Source organism: Chiloscyllium plagiosum, chromosome 10 (assembly GCF_004010195.1).
Source record: "Chiloscyllium plagiosum isolate BGI_BamShark_2017 chromosome 10, ASM401019v2, whole genome shotgun sequence".
Taxonomy (NCBI): domain Eukaryota; kingdom Metazoa; phylum Chordata; class Chondrichthyes; order Orectolobiformes; family Hemiscylliidae; genus Chiloscyllium; species Chiloscyllium plagiosum.
This window is the reverse complement of record NC_057719.1, coordinates 33,453,029-33,480,124: the sequence shown is the minus strand read 5'-3', so window position 1 is coordinate 33,480,124 and position 27,096 is coordinate 33,453,029. Positions and strand designations below refer to the sequence as shown.

Genomic DNA, 27,096 nt, shown 5'->3' with positions numbered 1-27,096 from the left:
CTGCGTGGGTTTCCTCCAGGTGCTCCGGTTTCCTCACACAGTCCAAAGATGTGCAGGTCTGGTGAATTGGCCATGCTAAATTGCCCGTAGTGTTAGGTAAGGGGTAAATGTAGGGGTATGGGTGGGTTGCGCTTCGGCGGGTCGGTGTGGACTTTTTGGGCCGAAGGGCCTGTTTCCACACTGTAAATAATCTAATCTAATCTAAACCAGGATCTGATAGCCCTCATACGTTTATATGCAGGTTGGTATGGGTGAATTCATATAAAAATAAAATGCTCAGACAACTTACAGGAGTTATTGACCCTCCAGACATCAGAGATGTATCGATTTCAGAGTTGACTGCATCATCCACTATCTGATTCCCAGGAATTTCCTCTTTGAGCTATATTATGACAGGAAATTTAAATGGCTTATTTTATTGTGTAACCATAAAGAAACTCGAGCATCAGCTTTTCGTTTGCCTAATTGACAGGAAATATTGATGCTGTGAAGAGGCGAGCAACACTTACAAATGTATTCTGTTTGACTTTACACAAAAAGTACAACAGCTTCCATTTAACATGCACTCATTGACAGGTGCATTTCTTTAATAGTCAACCTTTTCATAGAAATATTATGTATTCAGCTTACAGATTTCTACATTAAACCAGTTTGTATTTCTGAAATGCTTTTGTGCCTAAAATGTCGAATAATGCCCGCAAACACTACAATCAACTGGCCCTGTTTTGGAACTGACATTATTGTGTGATACATTACAAGGAATCTAAACTTTGATGGAAAAAACAACTCATCAATGAAATGCAACTTGCTCTGCAATATTTCATGAATACCTTGTTGTAAGACTTTAAACCCAGGAGAAAAGTGGGCTAAGCTAGGCACACACATCTAACATAGAAAATCAGCTTTTGAAAGAAATTATCCAAATAAATCTTCCTATTAAAATGGCTTACTGTGCCACACTAATATCACTGATTACTGAAGAGATTAAGGGCATGGATAGATAAATTATAGGATGTTGGATTATTTTGTGTCCTAATCCTCTCAGTGATTGACCTTATACTTGACGTCATAGCCTGCCATAAAAGAATTGGGTCTGATAATGGATTATCACTGGCACTACATGTAACCCTACCAGACTGCTCTGTATTTGCAAATCTTACTTACTGTCCTCATCTAACACCATTACCTTGATAACTTCTTATGATCTCTCTGCCATAATTAGTTTGTTCAGTTTTGCATTACTTGTTACTTTGATTAGACCCTCGACATGCAACTCTAAGACCTATAATGTTATTCCAGCCTCTTTTTGTTTGTCTCCAGCATCGCTTTGTTTTTTTTTGTTAATTATCTCTTTGCCTCAGTTAATTGGATAATAATAGGTGATCCCCTTCACTTGCTATTCAGTTGTTGACTAGGTAACACTCTAATCTAAAGTCAGGAGTCACACAATGCCAAGTTACAGTCCAACAGGCTTATATGAAATCACAAGCTTCCGGAGTACTGCTTCATTAGGTGAAGTGAAAAAAAGTACAGACACAGAATTTATTGGCAGAGAGATCAAAAGATCATACAAAAGATATGAGTGGAGTGTGAAATAATAAGTCTCTGCAGGTGATCAAAAGTGTCAGACAATGTGAGTAAAGTGTCAACAGCTGAATGGATTACAGTGGTGCTGGAAAAGCACAGCAGGTCAGGCAGCATTCGAGGAGCAGGAAAATCGATGTTTCAGGTAAAAGCCCTTCATCAGGAATGCAGGCAGGGAGCCTCCAGGGTGGAGAGACTCCTGACTTTATCTACCCCAGTCTAACACTGGTACCTTGACAGTATGAGTCAGCTTTTGTGATGGATTCCATTTTTGGTTTAAGTTCCAGTGCTTACCTTGAACACCTATGTCCCCATAATCAGAGATTGAATTTATCAGTCTTTGGTTGTATATTTGGGGAAGTGATGGATGTAGCTGAGGGAAAACAGGAAATTGCTCTTTGTTTGGTCCAGACAAGCAAGGGGCCTGCTGATGTCTGTGGAAACCATTGTTAACTGAGCTATTTCACTCTCTTAATTAGAATATGGAGCAGTATTTCTGTGGCATAATCTCTCTGTGATTGTCCCACTAAGTCCAAGCTACAACTAAAACTCTCAGGAAAAATCCAGATAAGTTTGAATTTTCCTAAGTTTCACAGATCTCCATGACAATATGGCATGCTCTGCGAATGCGCTCAAATGGGCCTTCTGGTTAATTACCTTGCGTGTATGATTTCTTCTTTGATCTGAAGAAAGAAATCTTGTTTCCACCTAGAGATCATTCACTGTTTAAGTTTCTTAATCTACTTTATTTTATTGTGCCTTTCTAACTCATAGCCTCTTCAGTCAACATGGCGTAAAGCTTGTTTTACTTGTATTCACTTCAAATAATTTTCTATAATTAAAAACTGCACTTCCAAAAACTAACATTTACATTTCAAAATACATGAATCATGAACTAGAGATTTGCAATAGTAGGAATAGCTAAAAAAGGTTACTTTTTATGCTACATTTCCAGCATTGATGCTCATCATTATTTGAAGTAAGATTGTTTTACTGAGTGTTGTGGAAGATATTTGACATCTTCTGTTCAAGCCTTTATTGGTCAGTGCATTGAGTACAGGAGTTGGGAGGTCATGTCGCAGCTGTACAGGACATTGGTTAGGCCACTTTTGGAATACTCTGTGCAGGTTTCATTGGGGCAGCACAGAGGCTCAGTGGTTAGCACTGCTGCCTCACAGCACCAGCGTCCCAGCTTCAGTTCCAGCCTCGGGCGACTGTCTATGTGGTGTTTGCACATTCTGGGTGCTCTGGTTTCCTCCCACAGTCCAAAGATGTGCGGGTCAGGTGGATTGGCCATGATAAATTACCCATAGTGTTAAGTGCATTAGTCAGAGGGAAATGGGTCTGGGTGGGTTACTCTTCGGAGGGTCGGTGTGGACTTGTTGGGCCGAAGGGCCTGTTTCCACACTGCAGGCAATCTGATCTAATCTAATTCTGGTCTCTCTGCTCAAGGAAGGATGTTGCGAAACTTGAAAGGGTTCAGAAAAGATTTACAAGGTTGGGGGGTTTGAGCTATAGCGAGAAGCAGAATAGCGTGGGCTATTTTTTTCTGAAGAGTCAGATGCTGAGGGGTGACTTTATAGAGGTTTATAAAATCATGTGGGACATAGGGTGAATAGACTAGGTATTTACCCATCGAACAGTGTGGTGCTGGAAAAGCACAGCAGGTCAGGCAGCAGCCGAGGAGGAGGAGAATCAATGTTTTGGACATAAGCCCTTCATCAGGAATGTGCCCGCAGTGGGGGAGTCCAAAACTAGAGGGCATCGATTTAAGGTGAAAGGGGAAAGATTTAAAAGGGACATAAGGGGCAACTTTTTCAAGCAGAGGGTGGTGTGTGTATGGAATGAGCTGTCAGAGGAAGTGGTGGAGGCTGGTACAATTGCAATATTTAAAAGGCATCTGAATGAATATATGAATGGGAAGCGTTTAGAGAGATATGGACCAAATGCTGGCAAATGGCACGAGATTAATTTATGAAATGTGGTTGTCATGGAATAGTTGGACCAAATGGTCTATACAACTCTAAGTTCATTAGATAGAGCCAAACTAAGGTCTTTGAACCTGACGTTATGTCCTTTTCTTTGCTCTTGGGTTATTTCCACATTTAGAGATATCGTTATTTTGTGCAGTCACCATTGCTTTTCATTTTATTCAATTTGGTTGCATCTCTTTCACTTATTTTAATGGTTATGATGAGTCTGGGAATTGAATGAAAATAGGGAGGTTACATTTCAGTTGTATGGGACATTGGTGAAACCATACCCAGATGTTTGTGTACAGTATTAGTCTCCTTATTCAAAAAAGATGGTGAATGCATTGGGCATAATTCAGACAAAGTTTACTTGACCAATACCTAAAATGGGTTGGTTGATGAGGAAAAGGCTGGGCTTGTATCCACAAAAGTTGAGAAGAATAAGAGGTGACTTGCTTAATGCATATAAGATCCTGAGAGGTCTTGATAGGATGGATGTAGAAAGGACATTTCCTGTTGTGGTATGCTCTCCTTTATTGGTCAGGGTATTGAGTACAGGAGTTGGGAGGTCATGTTGTGGCTGTACATGACTTTGGTTAGACTGTTGGAATATTGCATTCAATTCTGGTCTCCTTCCTATCGGAAGGATGTTGTGAAACTTGAAAGGGTTCAGAAAAGGTTTACAAGGATGTTGCCAGGAATGGAAGATTTGAACTATAAGGAGAGGTTGAATAGGCTAGGGTTGTTTTCCCTGAAGCATCAGAGGCTGAGGGGTGACCTTATGGAGGTTTATAAAATCATGAGGGACATGAATAGGTTAAATAGACACGATTTTTTGGGGGTTGGGGAAAGTACAGAACTAAAGGGCATAGGTTTAGGGTGAGAGGGGAAAGATATAAAAGAGACCTATAGGGCAACTTTTTCACTCAGAGGGTGGTACGTGTATGGAATGAGCTGCCAGAGGAAGTGGTGGAGGCTGGTACAATTGCAACATTTAAAAGGCATTTGGATGGGTATATGAATAGGAAGGATTTGGAGGTATATGGGCCAGGTGCTGGCAGTTGGTACTAGATTGGGTTGGGATATCTGGTCAGTATGGACGAGTTGGACTGAAGGGTCTGTTTTCGTGCTGTACATCTGTATGACTCAATGACTCTAGAACCTAGAATGATTTTACTAATTTTAAAAAAGGGGTCATCCATTTAAAATGAAGATGAGGAGTAATGTTTTTTCCGAAACTGTAGTGGATCTTTGGAATATTCTTTCTGAAATTCTTAATTTTTTCAAGGTAGAGTGAGCTAATTTCTTGAGAAGCAAGGGATGAAAGATTGTCAGGGGTAAGTATGAACCAGTTGTGATCTTATTGAATTGCAGAGCAGGTTCAAAGGTCCAAGTGGTCTATTGTTCTCTATGATAGGATATTTCTATTTGGCACTTCAAAGGTCGAGATGGTGGTATCATACCTTCTTGCAATTTCTGTTCTATACAAATTGACTTGAGTATCTCTTGACTTACATTGAAAAACAAACCTTAACAATCATATATAACTACTTTTAGAAATATAGTTTGGCCATCCTTTCTGTATAATTGTAATCAGTGTATCCCTGCCTGTTGTCGTAGACAAAGCTGTCAGGCAGTAGCAGCAAGGCTTTGTGCCTGTGCTAAATGCCCGATAGGAATTCCTGCTAACTTGGACAGCCTGTGTTTGCATTGCAGGTCCTCAGGTTCTTCCTCACCAAACATTTGAATGATTGATGCGTGTGAGAAGTCCTGCTGGGCCCGACATTAGAGTTTCCATTTAATGTAGTAGACTGTAAGGATGAGCTCAGAGTCTATTCCCAGCTCAACTATCACCAAATTCAAGTTGCGCTGGATATGAAGGATTTCTCATTTTAGCAGCAGCCGGGGATGGTGTTGCAATTTGGTCAGGAATTCCCTGTTAAAATGGTGTTCGTTTCTGACAGAAGTTGTAAGTTTATAGCATTTTATTTCCACAGAGGAATTTCAGCCCTGCTATGTGGACATTTGAATTTATATTTGAGACTGAGATTACAAGGAGTGTTATCATTCCCAGAAGTGAGATTTTTGCACTGCATAGTTTTGACTTTGAGCATTACTTGTAAGTAAAAATATGTGTCCCATCAAAATATAGTGAAAACAGGATTCTTGCTCACAAATATTATTCAGTTCACAATTCTTATCATCAAATCCCAAGTTGAAGAGAAAAAGGTTGGACTAGACATTCAACAGAATAAAATAGTCTAGATGAACTAGTATATTATCAGTATTCACAATGCCAGAAGATTATTAGCAAAAATTGAACATGCACAAAATTGAGGGAACATTTTGTATGGCTAGGGAAATGGACTGGGAAATGGGGACATAGAATAAACTACACATGCTACAATTGACAGAATGTGACTTGTGTGCCCAGATTTTCATCTTGGACCTGCAATATGTAAATCAGGTGAAATTGTGCCTTCAGAAACACACTCCTGACTTATGTCTAACTTTTGTTTCTCATAGGGAATATGATAAATGGACGCTAGGTGATCATAATCTGATGGGCATAGTCATCATGGATTTGTAAATGGGAAATCTTGGCTGATTAACTTTTTTGGAGACTTTGAGGAACTTAGAAACAGGATTGATAAAGGGGAGTTGGTGGGTATAGTATGAAAACAGAAAATACTTGAGAAACTCAGCAGGTTTGGGATGGAAGCATTGTCCTTTGAAGAGAAATTTGGCAAACTGGGCTTGAAAAACAAGAGATGATTTGATTGAAACTAACAAGATTTTCAAAAGGATAGATAGCATAGATGCAGGTAAGATGTGGAATCTAAAACCAACGGACTCAATGCCAAGATGAGGGGGAAACTGCGAAGAATTGAGATGAAGACTCTTCTTTACCCATGACAGCTAAGGAAACTCAAGCATTGAATATGCTTAATGTATAGATTGAAATTATTCTAAATATGATTGAGGTAAAGCACCATAGAAATGGTGTGAGGAAAAGGCATTGAAGTAAATGATCAGCTGTGATTGGAAGGAACGTTGGGCTAACATTGATGGGCTGAATGACTACACCTGTCCATGTGTTCTATTTTCATGCTAGGGTAATGTGCATTGTACTACTTAGTGTTGCAGTGTGGTATGCTATGTGTGTGGGTGCCAATGTCTAATTGTGTTGTTTAGAAAGGCTTTTTTTGGGGGGGGCAGTATTTTTATTGCACCTCAAGCTTATTCCTTACCCCACACCCACTGCCTTACCACATATAATGTCCATGATCTCTCCCCATTTGCCCACTTCCCACATATTCTGCCAAGCCACTCACCGAGTATCTACATTGTATCCTCATGTCCAGAAAAGTACCCATAGCCACGGAGCTAATCTCTAGAACAGACAGGAAGCTTCAATGAATGTTTTCAATACAAAGCTAACACCACTCCAACGTCAGTCACAAAGCTTCAATATGAAAATTAAGCTGCAAGGCATTGTCAACTCCCCCTCTGAAGTATACCAAATATGATAAGCTAGAGATCCTCTTCCAAGCAGCTCCCACACTCACCACCAATTATGATCAATGGCAAATCCTAGACAATGTGCACCATTTTCTATATTTTGGCCACTTTTTCTCAATAAACATAGAACTAGATGGCAAAATTAATTTCTGCCTTCAGTGAACAGAGGAAAAGAGTAATTATAGAGTCATAGAGATGTACAACACGGAAACAGTCTCTTCCATGCTGACCAGATATCCTAACCTAATCTAGTCCCATTTGCCAGTACTTGGCCCAAACCCGTTTAACCTTCCTCTTCATAAACCCATCCAGATGTCTTTTAAATGTTGTAATTGTACCAGTCTCCACCACGTCCTCTGACAACTCATTCCATACACGCACCACCCTCTGCATGAAAACTTTGCCGCTTAGGTCCCTTTTAATTTTTTCCCCTCTCACTTTAAACCTATGCCCTCTAGTTCTGGACTCCCCCACCCCAGAGAAAAGACCATGTCTATTTACCCTATCCATGCCCCTCATGATTTTATAAATCTCTATAAGGTCACCCTTCAGGGTAAACAGCCCCAGCCTTGTCAGCCTCCCCTATGCTCAAATCCTCCAACCCTGGCAAAATCCTTGTAAATCTTTTCTGAACCCTTTAAAACAGGATCTCAAATGTAAGACTAACATCATGGTTTACGGAGCAGCAGTTTTGTCTGCACGCTTATACACTTTAGAGACTTTTAACAACCTACAGCAGGCCCCTCAAAGTACTAGAGAGGTGACCAAGAAAGTAGATGAATGTAGGGCAGTTGATGTGGTATACATGGACCTCAGTAAAGCCTTTGATAAGGTTCCACATGGTCGGCTGTTGGAGAAAATGCAGAGGCATGGGATTGAGGGTAATTTAGCAGTTTTGATTAGAAACTGGCTTTCTGAAAGAAAGCAGCGAGTGGTGGTTAATGGAAAATATTCAGCCTGGAGACTGGTTACTAGTGGTGTGGCACAAGGATCTGTTTTGGGACCACTACTGTTTGTCATTTTTATGGATGGCATAGATAGCAGGCAGAGCTGGATGGATTAGTAAATTTGCAGATGACACTAAAGTTGGTGGAGTAGTGGACAGCTTGTAAGAATGTTAAAGATTGCAGGGGGACTTGGATAAACTGCAGGATTGGGCTGAGAGGTGGCAAATAGTGTTAATACAGCTAAATGTGAGTTGATACACTTTGGGAAGAATAACAGGAAGGCAGAGTACTGGGTCAATTGAAAGATTCTTGGTAGAGTGAATGTGCAGAGGGATCTTGGAGTCCATGTACATAGATCCCTGAAAGTTGTCGCCCAGGTTGATAGTGTTGTTAAGAAGGCATACCATGTGTTAGGTTTCATTTGTAGAGAGATTGAGTTCCAGAGCCGCAATATTGTGCTGCAACTGTACAAAATGTTAGTGCGGCCACACTTGGAATATTGTGTCACTTCTGGTCGCCCCCATTACAGGAAGGATGTGGAAGCATTGGAAAAGGTGCAGAGGAGATTTACCAGGATGTTGCCTGGTCTGGAGGGAAGGTCTTATGAGGAAAGGCTGAGAGACTTGAGTCTGTTCTCATTGGAAAGAAGAAGGCTAAGGGGAGATTTGATAGAGACATACAAGATGATCAGAGGATTAGATAGGGTAGACAGTGAAAGACTTTTTCCTAGGATGATGACGTCAGCTTGTACAAGGGGCCATAACTACAAATTTAGGGGTGATAGATTTAAGACAAATATCAGAGGCAGGTTCTTTACTCAGAGAGTGCTAATGTAGTTAACTCAGCTACATTATGGAGATTTAAACAATCCTTGGATAAGCTCATGGATGATGATGGGATAGTGTAGGGGACGAGCTGAGAATAGTTCAAGCGTCGGTGCAACATCGAGGGCCGAAGGGCCTGTTCTGCGCTGTATTCTTTTATGTACTGCATGCAGTTCTTTTGGAAGATTCTCCAAATCCAATGGCAAGAAAAACTGTCCAACAGCAGCAGCCTTGCCCAAGCCAACATGCCCAACATTAAGGCACTAGACACTTAAAATTAGTTTAGTTGCCTGTGGCACATCACTCATATATACTTGATAACAAACTTGTGAAGCACTTGCAAGAGATTTCCAAAAGGACAGTAGAAATGATTTAAGGATGTTATCAAAGTATCCCTTGAGATCCTGGGAGTTCCCAGCTTGCAACCAGCTAAAACTTTCAATGTTTATTCAGGAAGGCTCTAAACACATGAAGGGACTTCAGAAGCATGCAGCGGCAAAGTTGAGGTATTGGAGACAGCACACAAACCTCCAAACATTTAATTTGCCCACTCCCTCAAGCACATGCTGCCTCTGATTTAGCAGAATCTACAGATCATGCATTGGACATAATATTCATCTCCATTGAATGGAGGGAATCATCTTCAATCCTGAGAAACTAAAATGGCTCACAATATAGAGTCCACAGAAGCAATATAATAGCAACCAGTGCAGGTGTGAAACATTAACTCTGCGCCAGTTGACAGAACACTCATTCAATCCTCTCTCGTTGATACTGTGAATGAAACTGTAGGTGCATAGAAAACAATTTAATTCCTTACACACCATTAAGCTGTGTAAACAAACAACCATGTATCAGGAACTATATCAAACCAGATTATTACTGCAACTTCTTAAAACTAAACAATGTACTTTAGATTAAACTCTATCTCAATCCAGGATCAGAGGTAGAACTGTCTGCTGGTAAGGCCTATGCTTGCAACTCTCTTTCTGAACCTTTCTGCCTTGCTACTCCATGCTGTGCTTTCATACACTCCTTGTCTTTGATATTTTCATTGTCATCACTTCTAGAATTTCCATTTGTCCTTACTTTTCTTTCTTTTCCCATTTGTGAATGTATTGAAATATTTAAGGTATTTTGAGAGCAGAAGTTATTTTGTTCACTTTCTGTGATTTGAAATTCACTGTAGACGTTTATCATTTAATTATCTATTTGAACCAGCTCTGTCATGATAAGATGCCATGTGCTATCATCTGAACAGAACCTCTGCTAAATTTACTTGTTAGACTGAATTTGCCACATACTCCATATTGAACTGGATAGTCAGGTTGTCTGTAAACTTCTAAAACATAAATTGGACATTGAAAATTTATTTATCCTTTATATTTTAACACTAGTTAATTGTTTTTGCCAATTTTAATGGCATCCTTATATGTTACAACGTTGGTGTTGATGTGGAGTCACTTAGATTTTTTAATGACTAATATATTAAAATGAAAAAAAAATCCCTGACCTTCCATAAGGATTTGTTAGAAGGTGACAACTAGTAACTAAGCATTATATATATATTTTTTAAAATTACTAAACATTTTTATGTAAAGTAATCTGAGGAATTAGAATTTACTACTTATACTTCTGACTATACTTCTTACTGTAAACTTAGTAGGCTTGATAGCACTCTGGCCATTGAATTAAATATTGCTTCTTCAGTTGCTCAAAAGAAGAATGACATTTCTCTGGGTTTTCTTTAGAGTTACAGACTGAGTTAACCCCAGTTGTCTGAGTTGCTATAAAAGGTCTCATGGATTTTCAGCAAAGAACTCAGGATTAATTTGGTGTCCTGGCTAAACGGACACCATTAAAACCAGATTAATCCTTTGCTGTTTGAGGGACCGTAATTGCTTGTCAAATTTACTTATATAATGCCAGTGAGTGGACTCCAAAGTAATACAGTGATTTAGAATGCATGACCTTGCATTGTGATGATGGGTTATGCAACTGCGAATTATTTGTTTTTTCCTTCTTTCACAAAGCTGGTTTGATTGTATGTACATTCAAATGAAGACTTGAGGTCTGTTTGACTGGATTGGGCTCAAAATTACCTTTGTCTACTGGCCAGTTTTCTTCTTCATTCACAAGACAGCTACTGTCTTGGAGAATGGTATTATTCGAGGCAATTTAAACAGCAAACACCAATTTAAATTATATTTTAAATTAAATTTTAAATTATATTTTAAATTAATTTTTGACCAAGGTTTGTGTACTTGTGATGCATTTGCTTTACTGGCAGAAAAACTGCCAATAATAAGCTTAGATTTACAAGATGCCAGCTTTGTGTTTTTGCCAATTTCACAGGTATCTGAAATACATTTTTAATTTAGAAACTGATGTCCACTAATACAACTTAAACATCATCTTGTAGACAACTGATGGCACACCAATACTATAGAACATTGTTATATCTGTCCAGTTTTTGTTGAATAGAGGCTGTGTATGCTTTTTTGGTTCTTAACAGTTTTGTGCTGTTCAAGATTAGATGAGTAATAGATTAAAATAACTTGATTTGCTCTACAAGAGTGACTGGGACAATTCCTTAATCTGTCTGATGGTAAGACAGCAACTCTTTGGATCATACACCATGAATATATTAATCTGTACAAGCCCGAGATCATGTTTCCTTGGATGTTGATAGTCCACTTACTGAGATCAAAGTAACGTTGGATGCAGGAGAAATTTAAACTGCAACCATTAAGTGATTTTTCCTACAGATTAAAAAAAAAGAAGAAAAAGCACAGACTAAAGGTGTTTATACCTTTCTAAGATACTATATACAAGCCAAATTTGCTTCAGCAATGCATTTTACAAGGATGCAGCACCTTTAAAGTTTGCAAGGAAAACTGCCGCAATTCAAAGTTACAACTTCATAGAATCATAGAATCCCTACAGTGTGGGAATAGGTCCTTTGGCCCAACAAGTCCATACTGACTCTCCGAAGATTAATCCACCCAGACCCATTCTCCTAACCTATATTTACACCTGACTAATGCACCTATCCTACTCATCCCTGAACACTATGGCCAATTTAGCATGGCCAATTCACCTAACCTGCACATCTTTGGACTGAGAGATGAAACTGGAGCATCTGTAGACAGTTGCATATTCTCCCCCTTACAATGGAAAGATTTGCTACTCTGACTTGTCCAAAAGGTTTCACACATCACATTATTTTAACACTGATGCAGTTAGCTAATGACCCAGATGAGTTGCATGTTGAGTGATGTCAAACATTGGTGACCTTTTCGATATTGGGATACACATCATTGTGTTGTTAGTGATGCAACTTTAAAGCCAGGGAATCAGTCAGTATGATAAAAGAGTAAACAAAGTGCAAATCTCATACAAGTGTGAAGGGGAATATAGGCTTTCTGAAATCTGGAAGCTAAACTGGAGTGAGGCGATGACCCAGAGATATTATTGCCCGACTAGTAATCCAGAGATGGTAAAGAATGGAGCTGGACAAAGCTCAGAAGGTCAAGCAGCATGACTGGAGCAGGGGAGTCAACATTTCAGGTCAGGATGTTTCATCAGTCCTCTGATGCTGCTTGACCTGCTGTGCTTTTTCCAGTTCTGCACTTTATTGACTCTGACTTTCCTGCATCTGCAGTCCTCACTATCTCCTAGTAATCCAGAGACCCAACAACAGTAAGCACAGCCCTTTAAATCTTGCAAAGACCTCTTTCCTAATCACTGGGGGCTTGTGCTAAAATTGGGAGAGCTGTCTCATAGTCTAACAACAGCCTTACATAGACATACTAACAGAACCGTACCTTAACAGACAATGTCCCAGATAAAACCATCACCATTCCTGAATATAACAGATCTAGCAGAGGTGATGGCACAGTTGTATAGAATTGGGAAGGAATTCCTCTGGGAGTTCTCAACATTGACTCTGGACATCCGGGCAAACGTGAGCAAGGAAACCCACTGATTAGCCTCTTGGCTGATGAACCTGTACTCTCCATATTAAACAATACTTGGAGGAAGCACTGAGGGTGGCTGGGGGCAGAGTGTAGTCTGGATAGGGGACTTCATTGTCCATCATGAATTGTGGATTGACAGCACTGATCAAGTTGATCGAGTCTCAAAGGACATAGCTGTTAAACTGGGTCTGCATTAGGTGATGAAGAGACCAACAAGAGCGAAAAACATACTAGACCTCATCCTCACCACTCTCTATGTTGCAGATATAGTCGTCCCTGACAGAGTCAGTCAGAGTGACCACAGGCCCTGTGGAAACTAAGTCCCATTTTTACTTTGAAAATACCTTGCATCATTTTGTATGGCACTATCACTTTGCTCAATAAGATAAAGTCAGAAGTCACATGACACCAGGTTATAGTTAACAGGTTTATTTGAAATAAGGGGCTTTCAAAGTGAAAGGTGTCAGGTGAAGTATAACTTGGTGTCATTTGACTTCAGACTTTCTCCACCCCAGTGCAACACTCAATGAGCTAGACTTCAAATGGGCTAGTGAGTACAGAAAGAGAAGAGGGCAGATGAATGAATGAGTCAAGAGTTGATGCAGGAGGGAAGTTTTAGATTCTTGGATCACTGGGAAACTTTTTGGGAAGCAGGATGGTCTGCAACTGAACCAGAATGAGACTAACATCCTTGCAGGTGGGTTTGCCAGTGCTGTTGGGAGGTATTTAAACCTGTTCGGCTGGGGAAGTGGCACAGTGTTAGTGAAGGGTGAGGGAGTTCAGCCATGTTGTATTTCAGGGGAATAAGGTGAGGCTGGATGGCCTCTGTTTTAATGCAAGGCATATTACAGGTAAGGCAGTTGAGTTAAGGGCGTGGATTGACATGTGGAATTTCGAGGTTGTTGACATCACAGAGGTAAAGGAAAGGCAAATCCACATTCCTGGAGATGGAATCTTCAGGTAGGTCAGGGGAGGGTACAGAAGGGGAGGTGGTGTTGCAATTTCATTAAGGAGTCAGTTACTGTTAAGGTTGAAAGTCTGGCTTCGTGAGTAGAGCTTGGAGTAAAGAAGGGTGCTGTCACATTGCTGGGAGTGTAATACAGGCTGCGAGGGTGTTATAGGCACCCAAATAGATTGTGGACAGTAGAGCAGCAGATATGTTGTCAAATCACTTAAGGTGTGTAAAAACAATACGGTAACTATATTACAGGATTTCAACTTCTCCAGCATTTATCAGGATAGTCATATATCAAAGGTTGAGAGGGGCAAGTTTCTCAATGTATTTAAGAGACATTTTTATATCAACACGAAGAAAGTCCAACAAGGGAAAATGCAGTGCTAAACCTAATAATGGGGAGAACAGAGATGGGGGAATGAGGTGCTAGTGAGATCACATTTTCGTGAAAGTGAACACAGCATCGTATGTTTTAATTTTGTTGCAGAAAAGGAACAAGATGGCCTTTGAAAATAAAAGGTTTTGGATTGCGTTAAAGCATATTTTATTAAAATAAGGCAGGATCTGGCCAAAGTAGAAAGGGAACAGTCACTTCTGGGTAAATCTACAGCAAAACAGTGGGATGGAGACATTGCCAATGGAATTGGGGAAGAATATAGGCTTAAAAGATGAGGGAAAGAATAGAAGCCATTAAGGACCAAGGATATGTGCATTTAGCCAGGAGACATTAATAGAGTATGAAACAAGGATTTCATATCTGTCTTCACTTTGGAGAGTAGGGTCAGAATCAGGGCTCTGGTGGCACAGTGGTAGTTTCCTCCTCTCTGAACCAGGAGGCCCAGTTTCATGTTCCACTTGCTCCAGAAGTCTGGATAAAATCTCTGAACAATGTGATTAGAAAAATATGTTGGTACAAAATTTGTGAAGTTGGACTGTAACATTTTTAAGCAGTTTGACATGGGAATGAGGAGGTATTGGGCGTTTTGGAGTGTTTAAAGGTAACAAATTCCCAGGTTGAGCTGAGTTTTATCCCAGGCTGCTGTGGGAGACATGGGAGGAAATTACAAGGGCTCTGACCCAAGTTTTTAATAGCTGTGTGGCCAAAGAGGAGGTGCCAGATGCCTGGAGGACAACTAATGTGCTTCTACTTTTCAAGAAGGGTGGTAGAGATAAACCAGGGAATTACAGATCAGAGAGTTTCACATCAATGATCAGGAAAGTAATTGAAAATTCTGCAGGAGAGAATTAATCTCCACCTGGAGGGGCATGGTTTGATCAGGGATAGTCAACATGGTTTTGTCAGAGGAAGGTCATGTCTAAATTTCATTGAATTATTTTGGGAAATGACCAGATTTTTAAATGAGGGTCATGCAGTTGATGTAGCTTAAATAGATTTCAGAAAGTCATTTGACAAGGTCCCACATTGGAATCTAGGTAAGCTGGATTCCAAATTTACTCAGTGGTAGGGGACAGACGGTGCTGTTAGAAGGCAGTTTGTCTGATTGGAGGCTGGTGCCTGCAGTGATCAATGCTGGATCCCTTATTGTTTGTGATGTATATGAGTGACTATAGAAGAAAATGTTGGGAAGATGACATGAAGATTGCCTGGATGATTAATGGCAAGGAAAAATGTCTAAAGTTACAGGAGGATGTAGGCTGATTAGTTAGATGGGCAGATTAGTGACAGATGGCATTTAACCCTGAAAAGTAAGAGGTGCTGTACTTTGGAAGAAGTAACAAGACAAGAGAGTACTCAGTAAATGGCAGGACAATAAGAATTTCAAACGAACAGTCAGATCTTGGGATGGTTGTCCACAGACCTCTGAAGATGGTAGGACAGGTTAGTAGGGTATTAAGAAGACATATGAGATGTTTGCCTTTATCAGTCATAACATAAATTTAAAAAGCATGTAGCTTGTTGGAGGTATTCAACACTTTGGTTAGATTGCAGTACAGTGTGCAATTGTGGTCACTGCACTGAAGGGAGGATGTGATAGCACTGGAGGGGATGTGGAGAAGATTCGCCTGGAGCTTGCCTATTTGGGGTGGGAAAGCAGGTTAGCTATGAAGAAAGACTGCATAAGCTCAGGTTAAATTCTTTAGATTGGAGAAGTTTTGAGAGGAGACCGAATTGAGTTGCATAAGATTGAGGGGCATAAATATGGTTGATATGAAGCAACTGCTCCCCTTACTTAAAAGACCAATACCAAGGGGCATAATTTTAAGATGGAAGGCAGGAACTTTAGAGGGCATTTGAGGAAAAATTTTGTTTCACCCAAAGGGTCCTGGAAACGTGGAATGTTCTACCTGGGAGGGTAGTTGAAGTGGAAAGTCTCAAAACTATTAAAATGTACAGCTCCAAAGTTGAACTATAAACTGGTGTTGTGTGATTTTTAACTTTGTACACCCCAGTCCAACACCAGCATCTCCAAACCTTTAAAATGTACGTGGACGAGTACTTGAAATATCATAACATTCATGGCTATGGGCCAACTGCTGGAAAGTGGAGCTAATGTAGATTTAGAATAAATTTCATTGGTGCAGACTCAATGGGCTGATGTGCTTCTTCTGTACTGTATGATTCTATGATTGGAAGACTAGAAACTGAAGACTGGAAATTCATGAAGCAATATGGATCATCAGCAGCAGTCATATTGTACTCCAAAACAATCTACAACATCATGGCCCTGCATATCACCGTTAAGCCAGGCAATCGACTCGGGTTGAATGAAGGGAGCAGGAGGGCAGCAACAACACTAGCAGCTATTCAACAATGTGTAATCCTGCAGTGACGAACTCACCTCATTTCTCTCCAAAACCTGTCGACCATCTACGAGGCACAAGTCAGCAGTGAGAGTGAATATTACCCACTTGCCTGGTTGACTGCAGCTCAACAAAACTCAAGAAGCTTGACATCATCCAGGACAGAGCAGACCACTTGATTAATAGCACATCTACAAACATTCACTCCCTTCACAATGACTCTCAGTAGCAGCAATTCACCAAAGTTGCTTGGCACCTTTCAAACCCATGACCACTACTATCTAGAAGGACAAGGACAGCAGCTACACAGGAACACCACCACTTGCATGTTCTTTCTTAGCCACTCACCATCTTCACTTGGATAATATAACAAAATATTGTTGTTCCCTCAATGTTGTTGAGTCAAGTTGTTGGAACCCCCTGCCATTGTTGATGCAACTACAACAAATGGGCTGCTGTTGTTCAAGAAAGTATCCCACTACCACCCTGTCATGAGCAATGAATGCCAGTCCAGCCAGCGATGCCAATATTCTAAGAGGAAATAAAATTTATATACGTGACAACATGTCAACTAAACATTTTGAAATGTAGTCTGTGAAACACTGGGACATTTTCCATTCATGAAAATCTGTACAGAGGAATGAGTCTTTCTTTTTACTAATGAAATTTGCATGGAGTCTGTGTATGCACTGCCTTGGATGCAAACAGATGGCAAAATTGCAGTCCAGAAAATAAGTACAGGACCAACTGCACTCTTTGACTGTGCTATGCCAATGTCCTGGCACACAGCACTGTCCTGATACTCATAGCTTCAATGAACTGTTCTGAGTAAGATATGTGACTATTATTTTAATTACCATGAAACCATCAGCCTTGAGATAAATGATTGGGATGGAGCAATCATGACCACAGTAGCAAGGCAGGTACTGTATGTGCTTGTGATGGGCTGAGCTCTGCACTCCCAATGTATCGTGGAGTTCATAGGCAGTGCGTCATTGGAATCTGCAGGTGCAGAGCCTGTGATTTTCTGCCCATGGTCAATCAGCCATGATTTCCTGTAATAAGCTTTCAGCAAGTATCATTCCTCACTGGAAACATGTCATTGGCCCATGGTTTCATTGGAGGTTTTACAACTTGTTGTAATATTTACAAATTTAGTGAGGACAAGTAATTCGCCTAAGAAATAAATGTTATTGTGGGTTAAGTAACTCCACAAAGGCTGGTATCGCAACACCAAGTCACTTTTTATTTGCATGTGAAAAGTTCTTGATACTGATCCAGCTCCCTCAGAGCCAGCTTTAAGAGAACAGAACCTCTAACACGCTCCTGTTTCTTTTTTTTCTTTTTATAAACTGCCTAACTGCAGTAGTACTTATTTTTTCCCCAGCACCCACGTCGTGTGTGTGCAGGTGTAAGACACAGTGAAAGACTCAAGGTGCATGAATCCTTATTCAAATTTCCACCACCAGGAAGAAAGGAAACACCCGAGTGGCCAGTGACAAGCAGTGCCCTTGACATCAAAGGGGAATGCTGTGTGATCAAACAGTGAAGGGGAGGGCAGGGATTAAATCAAAATAGAGTTGGAGGGGGAAATAATGCACTCCACTCCCTGCGGCACCCACGATCTCCCTGAACAACTCCAGGGTGGAGACCGCGTGCTCCTTCTCCAAGGACACCCGGGCTCTAACATAACCGCGGAAGAGGGGCAGGCAGTCGGCCCTAATGACCCCCTCCACGACCCGCTGCCTGGATCTGTTTATGGCCAGTTTGGCCAGGCCCATGAGTAGACCCACCAGGAGGTCTTCAGACCTGCCCTCACTCTTCCGTATCGGGTGCTTGAAGATAAGGAGCGTGGGACTGAAGTGCAAACTCTCCTGTTAATTTTTTTTTTCAGAGTGAACAAGTTGTCTGACCCTCCTGTTCTCTTTTTTTTTGTTTTTTTTCTTTATTTTTCTTAAACTCTTTTGTTTTTTTTTCTTTTTTTGGGAGGAATTTCTGTATTTTTTTCTTTTCTTCCTTTTTTTTAACCCCCACACTACCGCCTAATTGTGGTAGTGCTTATTTTTTCCCCAGCACCCATGGTGTGTGTGTGTGTAGGTGTGAGACACCGTGAGAGACACAAAGTGCACGAATCTTTATTCAAATTCCACCACCAGGAAGATAGGAAACACCCGAGTGACCGGTGACAAGCAGTGCCCTTCACATCAAAGGGCAATGCTGTGTGATCAAAACAGTGAAGAGGAGGGTAGGGACTAAATCAAAATAGAGTTGGAGGGAGAAATGATGCACTCCACTCCCTGCGGCGCCCACCTCTCCCTGAACAACTCCAGGGTATTGGTGGACACCGCATGCTCCTTCTCCAAGGACACCCGGGCTCTAGCGTAACCGCGGAAGAAGGGCAGGCAGATGGCCCTAACGACCCCCTCCACGGCCCGCTGCCTGGACCGGACTCTCTTGTTTATATTTTTTCTTTTTTTTTTCTTTTTTTTCTTTTTTTTTCTTTTTTTTCCTTTACCCCCTACAGATACTGATCCAGCTCCCTCAAAGCCAGCTTTAAGAGAACAGAACCTCTAACACGCTCCTGTTTCTTTTTTTTCTTTTTATAAACTGCCTAGGTGTGGTAGTGCTTATTTTTTTCCCCAGCACCCATGGTGTGTGTGTATACGTGTGAGACACAGTGAAGGACACAAAGTGCACGAATCTTTATTCAAATTCCACCACCAGGAAGATAGGAAAACACCCGGGTGACTCTCTTGTTTATTTTTTTTTTTGTTGTTTTTCTTTTTTGGGAGGGCAGGGAAATGACCTGTTTCCAATTTTTTTTTCTTTTTTTTTATATTAACCCCCACACTACCACTTAAGTGTGGTAGTGCTTATTTTTTCCCCAGCATCCATGGTGTGTGTGCAGGTGTGAGACACAGTGAAAGACACAAAGTGCACGAATCTTTATTCAAATTCCACCACCAGGAAGATAGGAAAACACCCGGGTGACTCTCTTGTTTATATCTGTCTGCCAGGGTTCCCTGATTGGACCAGATTCATAGCCCAAATCAGGGAGCTCATACATTCTATGAAGTCCACCTGGCTGACCTCATTACAATCACGACAGCAGGTTGTACAGTAAGTCTAATCCCAAATCAATGTTTGGAATGGTGTTCAACTTCATAAATACCAAATAATTTGACTGCGGCAGTTATATTAACATTGTCCAGGAATAAAGTTGCCATCCTCTACATATAATAGTCAACTGATTTTAATATTATCTGGAAATTTTAACTAAACATTTTAATGGGATAACAAATGGAATTTAGAAGTCCATTTTTTGAATTGTTATTGAGTTTTGATCAACATTGTCAAACTGAATCAATATATTGGCATCTGTAAATAGTAAATTGTTCAGAAAAGACATAGTCGGTCGATGCAGTTTTAAAATTTTTGAGTGGTTTACAGGTTTTTTTTTATTCTTTGATACTCTGTTAATTTCACTGAGACTAGCTTTTAACCAAAACCTTTCAACACTTAATAATGGGATTTAATGGAATTCTTATTAAAACTATGTAACAAATTACAGTTTTCATTTGTTTTGTTGTAAATTACCTACCCTTACAACCCACATTGAAAATCAGGCAGATTCAACATTCAAAATAACTATTACCTTGGTCACTAATGGAGATACACTTAATATTGGCATAATAGCATTTTAGTGTCACAAAAATGGCAGACTTTTTCCAATGGTGGCAGGACACAGAAGACAAGACTCTTTCTGGGTCTCACTCACACCTGTGTTTGGTCACGCACTGGGATTTTCAGAATGGTCTTCATAATTGGCATAGAGTCAGGTTCCCTGTCCAATTAAAGGCAATTGATGGCTTTTCAAAACCGGATGGCTAATCAGAGGCATTCCAGTCAGAGAGAAGCAGCAGAGTGTGATGATAGGTAAATAACAGAGATGATGCTTCAACATGGAGATGCCTTGTCATCAATGTTTCCAATACCTTAAAGTATTTTCCTTTCCAATGATATGGGTGAAAGGTGCCTCTTTAGGATGGTAAGTGGCTGTACTTATTTTCAAGGAGGCAAGGAGGGCTTCCTGCTCTCTGTTTCTTTATTGCTGGTCACCTGCCCCGAAGAAACTAAACTGATTGCTGCAAATGTCTGAAACTGGAGGTTGACTGAAAAATTAAAGCCATTTATTAGTAAATTGGTTAGACTAGGGAACTTGACAAACTTAATCAGCTGTCACATCAAGGCAAGTAGCTCTGTGAACACTGATCCTACCTAGTCTCATATGGGCAGTGTTCAGAAAAACATTAGAAAATTGGCATGTTTTCAGACCAGTTCCACCTCAGTTCCTATATGTTTTGAAATCTAGTACCAATCACATCAATATAACTAAAAAGCCTCATCTGACTGGTCAAACTATGCTACACTTTTTTGGCAGATTCCAGAATGAATCTCAAGTGCTTCAATTCTGCATTGCTGTTCCTTGGAGCTGAGCTCAGTTCTGTGATCTTTATTGTTTGAAATTAGCTTGAAAGTTCTGTCGACTAATTTTTAAAAATGACATAGCAAATCAAGGGTAACCATTATTTGCGGCTGCATGACAAGTAGCACTTTTGCAATTTTTTTTGTTTAATGCTTTTCTAATTGCTGATCTTTTAGTTAAAAATCTACTGAAACAAAATGTGGTTCATACACCATGCATCCCTTGGGATGTAACAAGTTAGGTACAACCTGAAGGAAGTGAATGATGATAAGGTTAAAGATGATTACACCATTACTCTAAAGTGAGAAAAAATGATATTTAAGAACAGTGATCATTAGTAATATTATGCTAATAAGAATATGATGCTGAAGTTTAGCTTTGCTAAATTGTGAGGAGTCCTTACGGTGATATCCTGTGATCTACCCATTGGTATAAAATTTCAAATCTAAATGATCTTCAGCCTATACTGGTTAGGGAACTGTTACAAATTGGGTCAGATGTTCAGTGCAGTACATGTAACCCATGATCAGCTTGTCTGCATAATTAACCACACACAACCTTGCCCTCAAATAGAAACTTAGTCTAAGGTGTGAGTTTAAAAATCTTAGTCTTTATTATGCTAAATGATGTGGCAATAGTTTGACACCCTTCTCTACATTTCAAACCATAATTGGCCTGTACCAAGGCTAAAAGGGTAGAGGAACTGAAAGTAATATGAAAAATTAAACATAATTTAATGGTGATGTAGAATGGTTGGTATTGGAGCAGCTAAAAAGTCCTTCTATCTATTGCAAGGCCAATTTAGTGAACGTGGTAGAACAAGTTACTGTAGATGCTGGAATCTGTACTGAAAACAACAAATGCTGGAAATCACAAAGGAACAAATTACTGCAGATGCTGGAATCCAGTATATGTTGTTTTTAGTGAAGATGGTACTCCTGTTAGTAACTTGATGGAGCTTTACCCAGAATATAAATAGTGTAGCTATTTGGAAAGAGGCCACCTAGTGGATCTCCCATTGTTTTCAACAGTTTTGCTAATTTCATGTAATCATTTGAAGCATCTCTCTTATTGTATTCAGTGCCATGAAATCCTGTCAAGCAAACAATTTTGATTGTTTCCCATGTTATTGTGATCTGTTTACAGCTTCTTATAAATTCAAATTCTGACTGGGAGCATAATCATATGAGTACCAGTGGGTGTCCTGTTTCACTACCCAAATCTGATTCACTGAGGCCCAACCTCATTTTTCTGCTACTATTGTTTCTGATAGTTGGTCTACATTCAAAGTAGGACTGCAGATGCTGGAAACCAGAGCTTAGATCAGAGTAGTGCTGGAAAAGCACAGCAGGTCAAGCAGCATCCGAGGAGCAGGAAAATTGACATTTTGTGCAAAAGCCCTTCATCAGGAATAAACGTTGATTTTTCCGCTCCTCGGATGCTGCCTTGACCTGCTGTGCTTTTCCAGCACCACTCTGATCTAAACTCTACTTTGAATGAGGTCCATGCCTTCTCTCTTTGTCTCTAAACTATCGTTTGTGAGTGCCTACATATTTTCTGTAACCACACACAGACATATGTACCGGTTTCGATTCATAATTCCTCTGCTACTACACGACTGGATTTTAAAACTTGGTGCAGCCTTTTTGGACTCTATGCTGTCCAGATTGTTTTAGTCAATTGTGCAGTTCAAAAATTAGTCAAATTGGGAGTTTGCTTAAGCACTGCAGATGTCCAAATGTCAGGTGTCAGCTGGATGTTCTACGCCCATGTTAAAGTTTGGGTTCTTGGTAGGCTCATGAAAATAATAATAGTTTTGTAAGCAGGAAGGCATCCAAGCTAATCAGGAGTGCACTGAATGGAAGGAATCAGCCAGCTGAGAGGACCAGCAAGGTTTTCTCAGGGACAGAATACCCATTGTGCATCAAACTGTTAGTGGATTGAGGAAATAAAGCAATCTACGCGAAGGTATATACTGGCTCACTGAATGATCAGAGAATGTTTCAGGTTACTCTTGTGGAATATAAGTTTTGTCATTGCATTTTTATTGGACATTGAAGCACAGTAGAAGTGCAACAATGCCCCTGAAAACAGAGAAACATTATAAAAAAAATCATTCCAACATGTGAGAAACGAAGCTCACTCACTTCAATAATTTCAGTCAGAGACAAGATCTGAAGCAGTAGTATCGTTTATTACGCTCTTGCAAGGGGGGGTGTGGTGTCTACTGTTTACAAAGGCAGTCACACACACACCGAGTTTAACGAGTAACACAATATTTATGTAATTTGTTTCTCTTCCCCCCCCCCCCTTCCATTGCTCCTCCCCTGTTTACATTTCCCACTACTCTAATCCTGACGCCCACTACTCTTGTTTATCTCTGAACTCATCCGGCCTTGTCCGTGACAAAATGTTTATCTCTGGCCTCACAAGGCTGTTTGACCACATCCCTTTGTGGTCTTATTGTTATATATCCTTCTTCACTGCCATCTGTTTCCCTCGCTTGCCAAAGCAACATTTCCTTTTGTTCTTTGTCCATACTGGACCTTATGACCTCATGATCTCTTGATTGTGTTTTGTTCTTGTTTTTGCAGAAGTGGGAAACAGATGCTTATAACTACTGTTTGTATAGGCATATCTAGCTTAACCCCCTCCCCTCACAGCATCTTATCTATTTGTCTCTAACATCTACCGTTGTTTGCAGGCACATTTCATTCTTGTATGCACATTTTAGCTAATACAAAAACAATTATATATTTCCTTCACATAGTTTTCATTCTTGTTAACTCAGCTCTTGGCTGAAACAATTATACACTGCTGTGAGTTCATTTACCTTGTATAAGCAATTATGATTGTAACACTGCTTTACCTACATCCCACAAACAGATGAGTCTTTTTTTTTTGCCTTATGGTGAAAATGGTGAGAAATACCTAACAAAGCAAAATGGGATGCTGTTTGTTGACAGCTCTCCCCCAACAGAGACCAAGGGGGGAATTAGGAGTCAGTCCATTCTCTGACTTCACAAACCTGCCTCCTGGAATCCAGTCCCTACTAATGCTATGTTCGTGATGGGGCGGTGGGAATGGGCTGAATTCAAGGCTGTTATCACCAGAAGCAAGTCTGAGGTGGAAATGGAGTCAGGCGGATGCTAATGCTGGAAGGTTAAGAAGCCTGCCTCCTTTCACTGGAACACCACCTTAGTTTAGCCGATACATGAGATGTTCCCTATTCCTCATTTCTTACCTGCTCACCTCCTTAACCCTCTCTCTCTTTACATCTTTACTCACCCACTATCCATTATGTATAAACTTAGGAATGCTAAAAAAAACAATAGGAAGTATTTTAAATGTTCATTAACCTGTCAAAGTATATAATCAGTACTTCATAATGCACTTGTAAAAACATAGCCATATTAAAACCTTATAAAATTGTTCAGATAAGCAGTCAATCAAAAACCACTTCAAAAGATTATACCTATACTACTAAGAGGTCATACAATGATCAAAATAACTAAGCTCACAGCTTAATAGTTATATCAACAACTCCTGCTGAGATGAATCTATTAGAGTTTGGAGCTCAGCTATTCACAATGAAATGCCATTGCACAACTGCATCATCAACTCATGCATTTGAACATATGTAACTTTTCATATAAGATTTCATTTTGACATAGAATCATAGAGACATCCAGCACAGAAACAGACCCTTCGGTCCAACTTGTTCATGCCGACCAGATATCCTAACCTAATTTTGGCAGCACTTTGCCCATATCTCTCTCAATCCTTCCTATTCATACACCAATCCAGGTGTCTTTTAAATGTGGTAATTGTACCTTGTGAAGTTGACAAAGTCTTTTGAATGAAATGGTTATGACGAAGGTCAAAGCATCTGACACCAGATCAGAACCCATGCCGATGAAACCTTTGAACAAGTGTGGATCATGGTGTCTTTAAATGTTAGCCTAACTACATCAGAAATGCAAATATCTGAGGTGATCATCTTCACAGTGGAGTTTGCAATGTCAGAACAGCTGTGTGTAGGCATGTAACTTGCATGCTTAGCCAATCCAGTTCTAAAATTCCAACAATAGGATTGCCACTGGCATTCCTGATATCACTCCTAAGCCCCTCCTCCACCCTCCATTAATTTTCAAGCCTACCCAATACAGGCTGATCCCACTTCACTGATTGGTGGGTTGTGGGGATGTGGAAATCTAATAACAGTGAGACAGTCTCAGTGAGGCCAAGGTTTAAATTCCTCTGAATGATTTTAAGGAACGAGTTGTCATTGGTATTAAAATAACACCAATCCAACAATCTGTTGCTTGTAATTCAGCTGATGCTGCTGTCTCTCATTGCCCTGAGTTCTAATTTTGATATATTTTGTGGATCTGCATGTCCATTTACAATTAAAGCATGCTTTGAGTCGGACCTTGTTTAATATGCATTAATTAGTGAAGTATTAAAACAATAAAACCTACAAGTTACAACATGAACCAAATTGATGGGTGGAATCTTCTCAGCCCCTGAGTGATGGGGTCAGTGGTGAGTTAGTTAGGAGACAAAGACAATATTGGCAGAAAGTAGATATTCAATGTCGAGTGAGAAAAAGATCAAATATGCAACCACATTTTGAACGGTGTGATGAAAAGCTCACTAGTGAGTGACAACAGGCCCAAAGAGAAATAGAGAACACACACCGGATCATCAACGTCACACTCTCAGGAATCCAATTCACTAGAGAGGAAGAAAAAGATAACCAACTCCCATTCCTAGACGTGATGGTACAGAGAACACTGAACGGAGAATTCACCATCACTCAGGAAGCAGCCTTTGCTGGTGCATGCTCTAGAGGAGGAAGCCACACATCCTGCAGAAATGGTGGAAGATGAAATGTTTTTCGGGCCACTCTCTTAAGAACAGAGACTGTGTAGATAGTTGATATTTGCAGGAAACAGAAGACAGAATGAATTTCCAAATAGGGGTAGATGTTTGGGCATGATAAGAGAATATTTGCAGTGGTGGTAATGGGAGAGCAGCAGAGCAAATAGGCAATGTGTCTTCCTTCCTCATTGGGACATGGAGGTTTCAGCATCTCGACATGAGCTATCTTCATCCACTTAGAATCATGGAGTCATAGAGATGTACAGCATGGAAACTGACCCTTCAGTCCAATCCGTCCATGCTGATCAGATATCCCAACCCAATCTAGTCCCACCTGCCAGCACCCGGCCCATATCCCTCCAAACCCTTCCTATTCATATACCCATCCAAATGCCTCTTAACTGTTGCAATTGTACCAGCCTCCAACACATCCTCTGGCAGCTCATTCCATGCCAGTACCACCCTCTGTGTGAAAAAGTTGCCCCTTAGGTCTCTTATATCTTTTCCCTCTCACCCTAAACCTATGCCCTCTAGTTCTGGACTCCCTGACCCCAGGGAAAAGACTTTGCCTATTTACCCTATCCATTCCCCTCATAATTTTGTAAGCCTCTATAAAGTCACTCCTCAGCCTCCAACGCTCCAGGGAAAACAGCCCCAGCCTGTTCAGCCTCTCCCTCTAGCTCAAATCCTCCAACCCTGGTAACATCCTTGTAAATCTTTCCTGAGAGTGAGGAGACAGATGTAGGGCACCCTCACCAGCCATCTTGGCTCTCTCTGCCCTATTGCGAGCCATTTCTTTGCCTGGAATGAGGAAAAAAAGGAGAGGGATTGAGTGAGATGGAAGTGGTGGTACAGCTGATAGTGCTGGCATTGACAGGGGAACAAAGTGGGTGAGCTGCCCTGAGTGAAGGTGAAGCCAGTGTAGAGAACACATAATGATAGTAATGTGGCGGTTTGAGCAGGTGAGAGTGAGGGATAGGGCCACATGCAGCAGTGAGATTAGTAGACCATAAGCCTTGTTGGGTGGTGGATGCAGAATTAGGGTGAGTTTAAGGTAGCTGAGACAAGATGGTGGCACTTACCCTTGTGGAATATAAAAGCTAAGACCATAAAGCAATAGGAGACCTGAGCAGAAATAGGCCATAAAGCCCATTGATTCTGCTCTGTCATTCAATGAG

The 27,096-nt window shown here is 40.5% G+C and overlaps 1 protein-coding gene across 8 annotated transcripts in view; it reads left to right on the top strand.

The window, feature by feature from the left end:
• mdga2a (MAM domain containing glycosylphosphatidylinositol anchor 2a) overlaps window positions 1-27,096 on the top strand; it is a 932,327-nt gene that overhangs the window by 178,539 nt on the left and 726,692 nt on the right. Inside the window, exon 1 of one of the 8 annotated variants that reach the window (XM_043697343.1) lies at window positions 20,552-20,596. The exons of the other annotated variants lie outside the window; for them this stretch is intronic. The gene's annotated coding sequence lies outside the window, so the exon portion shown is untranslated. Of the gene's footprint in view, window positions 1-20,551; window positions 20,597-27,096 lie in introns of those variants that run through there. 8 annotated transcript variants of the gene reach the window in all.